Raw genomic sequence first — 12,662 nt, 5'->3', positions numbered from 1 at the left:
AAGGCTTGAAATCTCCACAAGCAAATTCCTCAAAAAGAGGGTTTCCATTCTGCTCTGTCTAAAGGATGGTTCAGCTCTGTTAGTTGAACACACACATATCAAAGAAATTTCTGAGAAATCTTCCTTCTAGCATTAGATGAAGAAATCCCGTTTCCAACGAAATCCTCAAAGAGGACCAAATATCCACTTGCAGTCTTCACAAACAGAGTGTTTCCAAACTGCTCTATGAAAGGAAAGATTGAACTCTGTGAGTGGAACGCACACTACACAAAGTGGTTTCTGAGAATGATTCTCTCTAGTTTTTATACGAGGATATTTCCTTTTCTACCGTTGGCCCCAAAGCGCTTGAAATCTCCACTTGCAAATTCCACAAAAAGAGGGTTTCCAAACTGCTATGTCTAAGGGAAGGTTGAACTCTGTTAGTTGAACACACAGAAATCAACGAAGTTACTGAGAAATCTTCTGTGTAGCATTAGATGAAGAAATCCCGCTTCCAACGAAATCCTCAAAGAGGTCCAAATATCCACTTGCAGACTTCACAAACAGAGTGTGTCCAAACTGCTCTATGAAAAGAAAGGTTAAACTCCGTGAGGGGAACGCACACATCACAAAGCGGTTTCTGAGAATGATTCTCTCTAGTTTTTATACGAGGATAGTTCCTTTTCTACCGTTGGCCCCAAAACGCTTGAAATCCCCAAAAGCAAATTTCTCAAAAAGAGGGTTTCCAATCTGCTCTGTCTAAAGGATGGTTCAGCTCTGTTAGTTGAACACACAGAAATCAACGAAGTTACTGAGAAATCTTCTGTGTAGCATTAGATGATGAAATCCCGCTTCCAAAGAAATCCTCAAAGAGGTCCAAATATCCACTTGCAGACTTCACAAACATAGTGTGTCCAAACTGCTCTATGAAAGGAAAGGTTAAACTCTGTGAGTGGAACGCATACATCACAAAGCGGTTTCTGAGAATGATTCTCTCTATTTTTTATACGAGGATATTTCCTTTTCTACCGTTGGCCCCAAAAACGCTTGAAATCTCCACTTGCAAGTTCCACAAAAAGAGGGTTTCCAATCTGCTATGTCTAAGGGAAGGTTGAACTCTGTTAGTTGAACACACACAAATCAACGAAGTTACTGAGAAATCTTCTGTGTAGCATTAGATGAAGAAATCCCGTTTCCAACGAAATCCTCAAAGAGGTCCAAATATCCACTTGCAGACTTTACAAACAGAGTGTTTCCAAACTGTTTTATGAAAAGAAAGGTTAAACTCTGTGAGTGGAACGCACACATCCAAAGTGGTTTCTGAGAATGATTCTCTCTAGTTTTTATACCAGGATATTTCTTTTCTACAGTTGGCCCCAAAACGCTTGAAATCTCCACAAGCAAATTCCTCAAAAAGAGGGTTTCCAATCTGCTCTGTCTAAAGGATGGTTCAGCTCTGTTAGCTGAACACAGACAAATCAAAGAAATTTCTGGGAATTCTTCCTTCTAGCATTAGATGAAGAAATCCCGTTTCCAACGAAATCCTCAAAGAGGTCCAAATATCCACTTGCAGTCTTCACAAACAGAGTGTTTCCAAACTGCCGTATGAAAGCAAAGATTGAACTCTGTGAGTGGAACACACACTACACAAAGTGGTTTCTGAGAATGATTCTCTCTAGTTTTTATACGAGGATATTTCCTTTTCTACAGTTGACCCCAAAGCGCTTGAAATCTCCATTTGCAAATTCCACAAAAAGAGGTTTTCCAATCTGCTATGTCTAAGGGAAGGTTGAACTCTGTTAGTTGAACACACAGAAATCAACGAAGTTACTGAGAAATCTTCTGTGTAGCATTAGATGAAGAAATCCCGCTTCCAACGAAATCCTCAAAGAGGTCCAAATATCCACTTGCAGACTTTACAAACAGAGTGTTTCCAAACTGTTCTATGAAAAGAAAGATTAAACTCTGTGAGTGGAACGCACACATCACAAAGTGGTTTCTGAGAATGATTCTCTCTAGTTTTTATACGAGGATATTTCCTTTTCTACCGTTGGCCCCAAAACGCTTGAAATCTCCACAAGCAAATTCCTCAAAAAGATGGTTTCCAATCTGCTCTGTCTAAAGGATGGTTCAGCTCTGTTAGTTGAACACGCACAAATCAAAGAAGTTTCTGAGAATTCTTCCTTCTAGCATTAGATGAAGAAATCCCATTTCCAAAGAAATCCTCAAAGAGGTCCAAATATCCACTTGCAGTCTTCACAAACAGAGTGTTTCCAAACTGCTCTATGAAAGGAAAGGTTAAACTCTGTGAGTGGAACGCACACATCAGAAAGTGGTTTCTGAGAATGATTCTCTCCACTTTTTATACGAGGATATTTCCTTTTCTACCGTTGGCCCCAAAGCGCTTGAAATCTCCACTTGCAAATTCCGCAAAAAGTGGGTTTCCAATCTGCTATCTCTAAGGGAAGGTTGAACTCTGTTAGTTGAACACACAGAAATCAACGAAGTTACTGAGAAATCTTCTGTGTAGCATTAGATGAAGAAATCCCGCTTCCAACGAAATCCTCAAAGAGGTCCAAATATCCACTTGCAGACTTCACAAACAGAGTGTGTCCAAACTGCTCTATGAAAAGAAAGGTTAAACTCCGTGAGGGGAACGCACACATCACAAAGCGGTTTCTGAGAATGATTCTCTCTAGTTTTTATACGAGGATAGTTCCTTTTCTACCGTTGGCCCCAATACGCTTGAAATCCCCAAAAGCAAATTTCTCAAAAAGAGGGTTTCCAATCTGCTCTGTCTAAAGGATGGTTCAGCTCTGTTAGTTGAACACACAGAAATCAACGAAGTTACTGAGAAATCTTCTGTGTAGCATTAGATGATGAAATCCCGCTTCCAAAGAAATCCTCAAAGAGGTCCAAATATCCACTTGCAGACTTCACAAACAGAGTGTTTCCAAACTGCTCTATGAAAAGAAAGGTTAAACTCTGTGAGTGGAACGCGCACAACACAAAGTGGTTTCTGAGAATGGTTCTCTGTAGTTTTTATACGAAGATATTTCCTTTTCTACCGTTGGCTCCAAAGCGCTTGAAATCTCCACTTGCAAATTCCACAAAAAGAGGGTTTCCAAGCTGCTATCTCAAAGGGAAGGTTCAACTCTGTTATTTGAACACACACAAATCAACGAAGTTACTGAGAAATCTTCTGTGTAGCATTAGATGAAGAAATCCCGCTTCCAACGAAATCCTCAAAGAGGTCCAAATATCCACTTGCAGACTTTACAAACAGAGTGTTTCCAAACTGTTCTATGAAAAGAAAGGTTTAACTCTGTGAGTGGAACGCACACATCACAAAGTGGTTTCTGAGAATGATTCTCTCTAGTTTTTATACGAGGATATTTCCTTTTCTACCGTTGGCCCCAAAACGCTTGTAATCTCCACAAGCAAATTCCTCAAAAAGAGGGTTTCCAATCTGCTCTGTCTAAAGGATGGTTCAGCTCTGTTAGCTGAACACACACAAATCAAAGGAATTTCTGGGAATTCTTCCTTCTAGCATTAGATGAAGAAATCCCGTATCCAACGAAATCCTCAAAGAGGTCCAAATATCCACTTGCAGTCTTCACAAACAGAGTGTTTCCAAACTGCTCTATGAAAGGAAAGATTGAACTCTGTGAGTGGAACGCACACTACACAAAGTGGTTTCTGAGAATGATTCTCTCTAGTTTTTATACGAGGATATTTCCTTTTCTACCGTTGGCCCCAAAGCGCTTGAAATCTCCACTTGCAAATTCCACAAAAAGAGGGTTTCCAAACTGCTATGTCTAAGGGAAGGTTGAACTCTGTTAGTTGAACACACAGAAATCAACGAAGTTACTGAGAAATCTTCTGTGTAGCATTAGATGAAGAAATCCCGCTTCCAACGAAATCCTCAAAGAGGTCCAAATATCCACTTGCAGACTTTACAAACAGAGTGTTTCCAAACTGTTCTATGAAAAGAAAGGTTAAACTCTGTGAGTGGAACGCACACATCACAAAGTGGTTTCTGAGAATGATTCTCTCTAGTTTTTATACGAGGATATTTCCTTTTCTACCGTTGGCCCCAAAACTCTTGTAATCTCCACAAGCAAATTCCTCAAAAAGAGGGTTTCCAATCTGCTCTGTCTAAAGGATGGTTCAGCTCCGTTAGTTGAACACACACAAATCAAAGAAGTGTCTGAGAATTCTTCCTTCTAGCATTAGATGAAGAAATCCCGTTTCCAACGAAACCCTCAAAGAGGTCCAAATATCCACTTGCAGTCTTCACAAACAGAGTGTTTCCAAACTGCTCTATGAAAGGAAAGGTTAAACTCTGTGAGTGGAACGCACACATCACAAAGTGGTTTCTGAGAATGATTCTCTCCACTTTTTATACGAGGATATTTCCTTTTCTACCGTTGGCCCCAAAGCGCTTGAAATCTCCACTTGCAAATTCCGCAAAAAGTGGGTTTCCAATCTGCTATCTCTAAGGGAAGGTTGAACTCTGTTAGTTGAACACAGAGAAATCAACGAAGTTACTGAGAAATCTTCTGTGTAGCATTAGATGAAGAAATCCCGCTTCCTATGAAATCCTCCAAGAGGGCCAAATATCCAATTGCAGACTTCACAAACAGAGTGTGTCCAAACTGCTCTATGAAAAGAAAGGTTAAAATCTGTGAGGGGAACGCACACATCACAAAGTGGTTTCTGAGAATGATTCTCTCTAGTTTTTATACGAGGATAATTCCTTTTCTACCGTTGGCCCCAAAACGCTTGAAATCTCCACTTGCAAATTCCACAAAAAGAGGGTTTCCAATCTGCTATGTCTAAGGGAAGGTTGAACTCTGTTAGTTGAACACACACAAATCAACGAAGTTACTGAGAAATCTTCTGTGTAGCATTACATGAAGAAATCCCGCTTCCAACGAAATCCTCAAAGAGGTCCAAATATCCACTTGCAGACTTTACAAACAGAGTGTGTCCAAACTGCTCTATGAAAAGAAAGGTTAAACTCCGTGAGGGGAACGCACACATCACAAAGCGGTTTCTGAGAATGATTCTCTCTAGTTTTTATACGAGGATATTTCCTTTTCTACCGTTGGCCCCAAAACGCTTGAAATCTCCACAAGCAAATTCCTCAAAAAGAGGGTTTCCAATCTGCTCTGTCTAAAGGATGGTTCAGCTCTGTTAGCTGAACACAGACAAATCAAAGAAATTTCTGGGAATTCTTCCTTCTAGCATTAGATGAAGAAATCCCGTTTCCAACGAAATCCTCAAAGAGGTCCAAATGTCCACTTGCAGTCTTCACAAACAGAGTGTTTCCAAACTGCCGTATGAAAGCAAAGATTGAACTCTGTGAGTGGAACACACACTACACAAAGTGGTTTCTGAGAATGATTCTCTCTAGTTTTTATACGAGGATATTTCCTTTTCTACAGTTGACCCCAAAGCGCTTGAAATCTCCATTTGCAAATTCCACAAAAAGAGGTTTTCCAATCTGCTATGTCTAAGGGAAGGTTGAACTCTGGTAGTTGAACACACACAAATCAACGAAGTTACTGAGAAATCTTCTGTGTAGCATTAGATGAAGAAATCCCGCTTCCAACGAAATCCTCAAAGAGGTCCAAATATCCACTTGCAGACTTTACAAACAGAGTGTTTCCAAACTGTTCTATGAAAAGAAAGATTAAACTCTGTGAGTGGAACGCACACATCACAAAGTGGTTTCTGAGAATGATTCTCTCTAGTTTTTATACGAGGATATTTCCTTTTCTACCGTTGGCCCCAAAAGGCTTGAAATCTCCACAAGCAAATTCCTCAAAAAGAGGGTTTCCATTCTGCTCTGTCTAAAGGATGGTTCAGCTCTGTTAGTTGAACACACACATATCAAAGAAATTTCTGAGAAATCTTCCTTCTAGCATTAGATGAAGAAATCCCGTTTCCAACGAAATCCTCAAAGAGGTCCAAATATCCACTTGCAGTCTTCACAAACAGAGTGTTTCCAAACTGCTCTATGAAAGGAAAGATTGAACTCTGTGAGTGGAACGCACACTACACAAAGTGGTTTCTGAGAATGATTCTCTCTAGTTTTTATACGAGGATATTTCCTTTTCTACCGTTGGCCCCAAAGCGCTTGAAATCTCCACTTGCAAATTCCACAAAAAGAGGGTTTCCAAACTGCTATGTCTAAGGGAAGGTTGAACTCTGTTAGTTGAACACACAGAAATCAACGAAGTTACTGAGAAATCTTCTGTGTAGCATTAGATGAAGAAATCCCGCTTCCAACGAAATCCTCAAAGAGGTCCAAATATCCACTTGCAGACTTCACAAACAGAGTGTGTCCAAACTGCTCTATGAAAAGAAAGGTTAAACTCCGTGAGGGGAACGCACACATCACAAAGCGGTTTCTGAGAATGATTCTCTCTAGTTTTTATACGAGGATAGTTCCTTTTCTACCGTTGGCCCCAATACGCTTGAAATCCCCAAAAGCAAATTTCTCAAAAAGAGGGTTTCCAATCTGCTCTGTCTAAAGGATGGTTCAGCTCTGTTAGTTGAACACACAGAAATCAACGAAGTTACTGAGAAATCTTCTGTGTAGCATTAGATGATGAAATCCCGCTTCCAAAGAAATCCTCAAAGAGGTCCAAATATCCACTTGCAGACTTCACAAACATAGTGTGTCCAAACTGCTCTATGAAAGGAAAGGTTAAACTCTGTGAGTGGAACGCATACATCACAAAGCGGTTTCTGAGAATGATTCTCTCTATTTTTTATACGAGGATATTTCCTTTTCTACCGTTGACCCCAAAAACGCTTGAAATCTCCACTTGCAAGTTCCACAAAAAGAGGGTTTCCAATCTGCTATGTCTAAGGGAAGGTTGAACTCTGTTAGTTGAACACACACAAATCAACGAAGTTACTGAGAAATCTTCTGTGTAGCATTAGATGAAGAAATCCCGTTTCCAACGAAATCCTCAAAGAGGTCCAAATATCCACTTGCAGACTTTACAAACAGAGTGTTTCCAAACTGTTTTATGAAAAGAAAGGTTAAACTCTGTGAGTGGAACGCACACATCCAAAGTGGTTTCTGAGAATGATTCTCTCTAGTTTTTATACCAGGATATTTCTTTTCTACAGTTGGCCCCAAAACGCTTGAAATCTCCACAAGCAAATTCCTCAAAAAGAGGGTTTCCAATCTGCTCTGTCTAAAGGATGGTTCAGCTCTGTTAGCTGAACACAGACAAATCAAAGAAATTTCTGGGAATTCTTCCTTCTAGCATTAGATGAAGAAATCCCGTTTCCAACGAAATCCTCAAAGAGGTCCAAATATCCACTTGCAGTCTTCACAAACAGAGTGTTTCCAAACTGCCGTATGAAAGCAAAGATTGAACTCTGTGAGTGGAACACACACTACACAAAGTGGTTTCTGAGAATGATTCTCTCTAGTTTTTATACGAGGATATTTCCTTTTCTACAGTTGACCCCAAAGCGCTTGAAATCTCCATTTGCAAATTCCACAAAAAGAGGTTTTCCAATCTGCTATGTCTAAGGGAAGGTTGAACTCTGTTAGTTGAACACACAGAAATCAACGAAGTTACTGAGAAATCTTCTGTGTAGCATTAGATGAAGAAATCCCGCTTCCAACGAAATCCTCAAAGAGGTCCAAATATCCACTTGCAGACTTTACAAACAGAGTGTTTCCAAACTGTTCTATGAAAAGAAAGATTAAACTCTGTGAGTGGAACGCACACATCACAAAGTGGTTTCTGAGAATGATTCTCTCTAGTTTTTATACGAGGATATTTCCTTTTCTACCGTTGGCCCCAAAACGCTTGAAATCTCCACAAGCAAATTCCTCAAAAAGATGGTTTCCAATCTGCTCTGTCTAAAGGATGGTTCAGCTCTGTTAGTTGAACACGCACAAATCAAAGAAGTTTCTGAGAATTCTTCCTTCTAGCATTAGATGAAGAAATCCCATTTCCAAAGAAATCCTCAAAGAGGTCCAAATATCCACTTGCAGTCTTCACAAACAGAGTGTTTCCAAACTGCTCTATGAAAGGAAAGGTTAAACTCTGTGAGTGGAACGCACACATCAGAAAGTGGTTTCTGAGAATGATTCTCTCCACTTTTTATACGAGGATATTTCCTTTTCTACCGTTGGCCCCAAAGCGCTTGAAATCTCCACTTGCAAATTCCGCAAAAAGTGGGTTTCCAATCTGCTATCTCTAAGGGAAGGTTGAACTCTGTTAGTTGAACACACAGAAATCAACGAAGTTACTGAGAAATCTTCTGTGTAGCATTAGATGAAGAAATCCCGCTTCCAACGAAATCCTCAAAGAGGTCCAAATATCCACTTGCAGACTTCACAAACAGAGTGTGTCCAAACTGCTCTATGAAAAGAAAGGTTAAACTCCGTGAGGGGAACGCACACATCACAAAGCGGTTTCTGAGAATGATTCTCTCTAGTTTTTATACGAGGATAGTTCCTTTTCTACCGTTGGCCCCAATACGCTTGAAATCCCCAAAAGCAAATTTCTCAAAAAGAGGGTTTCCAATCTGCTCTGTCTAAAGGATGGTTCAGCTCTGTTAGTTGAACACACAGAAATCAACGAAGTTACTGAGAAATCTTCTGTGTAGCATTAGATGATGAAATCCCGCTTCCAAAGAAATCCTCAAAGAGGTCCAAATATCCACTTGCAGACTTCACAAACAGAGTGTTTCCAAACTGCTCTATGAAAAGAAAGGTTAAACTCTGTGAGTGGAACGCGCACAACACAAAGTGGTTTCTGAGAATGGTTCTCTGTAGTTTTTATACGAAGATATTTCCTTTTCTACCGTTGGCCCCAAAGCGCTTGAAATCTCCACTTGCAAATTCCACAAAAAGAGGGTTTCCAAGCTGCTATCTCAAAGGGAAGGTTCAACTCTGTTATTTGAACACACACAAATCAACGAAGTTACTGAGAAATCTTCTGTGTAGCATTAGATGAAGAAATCCCGCTTCCAACGAAATCCTCAAAGAGGTCCAAATATCCACTTGCAGACTTTACAAACAGAGTGTTTCCAAACTGTTCTATGAAAAGAAAGGTTTAACTCTGTGAGTGGAACGCACACATCACAAAGTGGTTTCTGAGAATGATTCTCTCTAGTTTTTATACGAGGATATTTCCTTTTCTACCGTTGGCCCCAAAACGCTTGTAATCTCCACAAGCAAATTCCTCAAAAAGAGGGTTTCCAATCTGCTCTGTCTAAAGGATGGTTCAGCTCTGTTAGCTGAACACACACAAATCAAAGGAATTTCTGGGAATTCTTCCTTCTAGCATTAGATGAAGAAATCCCGTATCCAACGAAATCCTCAAAGAGGTCCAAATATCCACTTGCAGTCTTCACAAACAGAGTGTTTCCAAACTGCTCTATGAAAGGAAAGATTGAACTCTGTGAGTGGAACGCACACTACACAAAGTGGTTTCTGAGAATGATTCTCTCTAGTTTTTATACGAGGATATTTCCTTTTCTACCGTTGGCCCCAAAGCGCTTGAAATCTCCACTTGCAAATTCCACAAAAAGAGGGTTTCCAAACTGCTATGTCTAAGGGAAGGTTGAACTCTGTTAGTTGAACACACAGAAATCAACGAAGTTACTGAGAAATCTTCTGTGTAGCATTAGATGAAGAAATCCCGCTTCCAACGAAATCCTCAAAGAGGTCCAAATATCCACTTGCAGACTTTACAAACAGAGTGTTTCCAAACTGTTCTATGAAAAGAAAGGTTAAACTCTGTGAGTGGAACGCACACATCACAAAGTGGTTTCTGAGAATGATTCTCTCTAGTTTTTATACGAGGATATTTCCTTTTCTACCGTTGGCCCCAAAACGCTTGTAATCTCCACAAGCAAATTCCTCAAAAAGAGGGTTTCCAATCTTCTCTGTCTAAAGGATGGTTCAGCTCCGTTAGTTGAACACACACAAATCAAAGAAGTGTCTGAGAATTCTTCCTTCTAGCATTAGATGAAGAAATCCCGTTTCCAACGAAACCCTCAAAGAGGTCCAAATATCCACTTGCAGTCTTCACAAACAGAGTGTTTCCAAACTGCTCTATGAAAGGAAAGGTTAAACTCTGTGAGTGGAACGCACACATCACAAAGTGTTTTCTGAGAATGATTCTCTCCAGTTTTTATACGAGGATATTTCCTTTTCTACCGTTGGCCCCAAAGCGCTTGAAATCTCCACTTGCAAATTCCACAAAAAGAGGGTTTCCAATCTGCTATGTCTAAGGGAAGGTTGAACTCTGTTAGTTGAACACAGAGAAATCAACGAAGTTACTGAGAAATCTTCTGTGTAGCATTAGATGAAGAAATCCCGCTTCCAACGAAATCCTCAAAGAGGTCCAAATATCCACTTGCAGACTTCCCAAACAGAGTGTGTCCAAACTGCTCTATGAAAAGAAAGGTTAAACTCCGTGAGGGGAACGCACACATCACAAAGCGGTTTCTGAGAATGATTCTCTCTAGTTTTTATACGAGGATATTTCCTTTTCTACCGTTGGCCCCAAAACGCTTGAAATCCCCAAAAGCAAATTTCTCAAAAAGAGGGATTCCAATCTGCTCTGTCTAAAGGATGGTTCAGCTCTGTTAGTTGAACACACAGAAATCAACGAAGTTACTGAGAAATCTTCTGTGTAGCATTAGATGATGAAATCCCGCTTCCAAAGAAATCCTCAAAGAGGTCCAAATATCCACTTGCAGACTTCACAAACATAGTGTGTCCAAACTGCTCTATGAAAGGAAAGGTTAAACTCTGTGAGTGGAACGCACACATCCCAAAGCGGTTTCTGAGAATGATTCTCTCTAGTTTTTATACGAGGATATTTCCTTTTCTACCGTTGGCCCCAAAAGGCTTGAAATCTCCACAAGCAAATTCCTCAAAAAGAGGGTTTCCAATCTGCTCTGTCTAAAGGATGGTTCAGCTCTGTTAGCTGAACACACACAAATCAAAGGAATTTCTGGGAATTCTTCCTTCTAGCATTAGATGAAGAAATCCCGTATCCAACGAAATCCTCAAAGAGGTCCAAATATCCACTTGCAGTCTTCACAAACAGAGTGTTTCCAAACTGCTCTATGAAAGGAAAGATTGAACTCTGTGAGTGGAACGCACACTACACAAAGTGGTTTCTGAGAATGATTCTCTCTAGTTTTTATACGAGGATATTTCCTTTTCTACCGTTGGCCCCAAAGCGCTTGAAATCTCCACTTGCAAATTCCACAAAAAGAGGGTTTCCAAACTGCTATGTCTAAGGGAAGGTTGAACTCTGTTAGTTGAACACACAGAAATCAACGAAGTTACTGAGAAATCTTCTGTGTAGCATTAGATGAAGAAATCCCGCTTCCAACGAAATCCTCAAAGAGGTCCAAATATCCACTTGCAGACTTTACAAACAGAGTGTTTCCAAACTGTTCTATGAAAAGAAAGATTAAACTCTGTGAGTGGAACGCACACATCACAAAGTGGTTTCTGAGAATGATTCTCTCTAGTTTTTATACGAGGATATTTCCTTTTCTACCGTTGGCCCCAAAAGGCTTGAAATCTCCACAAGCAAATTCCTCAAAAAGAGGGTTTCCATTCTGCTCTGTCTAAAGGATGGTTCAGCTCTGTTAGTTGAACACACACATATCAAAGAAGTTTCTGAGAATTCTTCCTTCTAGCATTAGATGAAGAAATCCCGATTCCAACGAAATCCTCAAAGAGGTCCAAATATCCACTTGCTGACTTCACAAACAGAGTGTTTCCAAACTGCTCTATGAAAAGAAAGGTTAAACTCTGTGAGTGGAATGCGCACAACACAAAGTGGTTTCTGAGAATGGTTCTCTCAAGTTTTTATACGAAGATATTTCCTTTTCTACCGTTGGCCCCAAAGCGCTTGAAATCTCCACTTGCAAATTCCACAAAAAGAGGGTTTCCAAGCTGCTATCTCTAAGGGAAGGTTGAACTCTGTTAGTTGAACACACACAAATCAACGAAGTTACTGAGAAATCTTCTGTGTAGCATTAGATGAAGAAATCCCGCTTCCAACGAAATCCTCAAAGAGGTCCAAATATCCACTTGCAGACTTTACAAACAGAGTGTTTCCAAACTGCTCAATGAAAAGAAAGGTTAAACTCTGTGAGTGGAACGCGCACAACACAAAGTGGTTTCTGAAAATGATTCACTCTAGTTTTTATACGAGGATATTTCCTTTTCTACCGTTGGCCCCAAAACGCTTGAAATCTCCACAAGCAAATTCCTCAAAAAGATGGTTTCCAATCTGCTCTGTCTAAAGGATGGTTCAGCTCTGTTAGTTGAACACGCACAAATCAAAGAAGTTTCTGAGAATTCTTCCTTCTAGCATTAGATGAAGAAATCCCATTTCCAAAGAAATCCTCAAAGAGGTCCAAATATCCACTTGCAGTCTTCACAAACAGAGTGTTTCCAAACTGCTCTATGAAAGGAAAGGTTAAACTCTGTGAGTGGAACGCACACTTCAGAAAGTGGTTTCTGAGAATGATTCTCTCCACTTTTTATACGAGGATATTTCCTTTTCTACCGTTGGCCCCAAAGCGCTTGAAATCTCCACTTGCAAATTCCGCAAAAAGTGGGTTTCCAATCTGCTATCTCTAAGGGAAGGTTGAACTCTGTTAGT

Source organism: Gorilla gorilla, chromosome X (genome assembly GCF_029281585.2).
Source record: "Gorilla gorilla gorilla isolate KB3781 chromosome X, NHGRI_mGorGor1-v2.1_pri, whole genome shotgun sequence".
Classification (NCBI taxonomy): Eukaryota; Metazoa; Chordata; class Mammalia; order Primates; family Hominidae; genus Gorilla; species Gorilla gorilla.
This window is presented reverse-complemented; position numbering follows the sequence as displayed.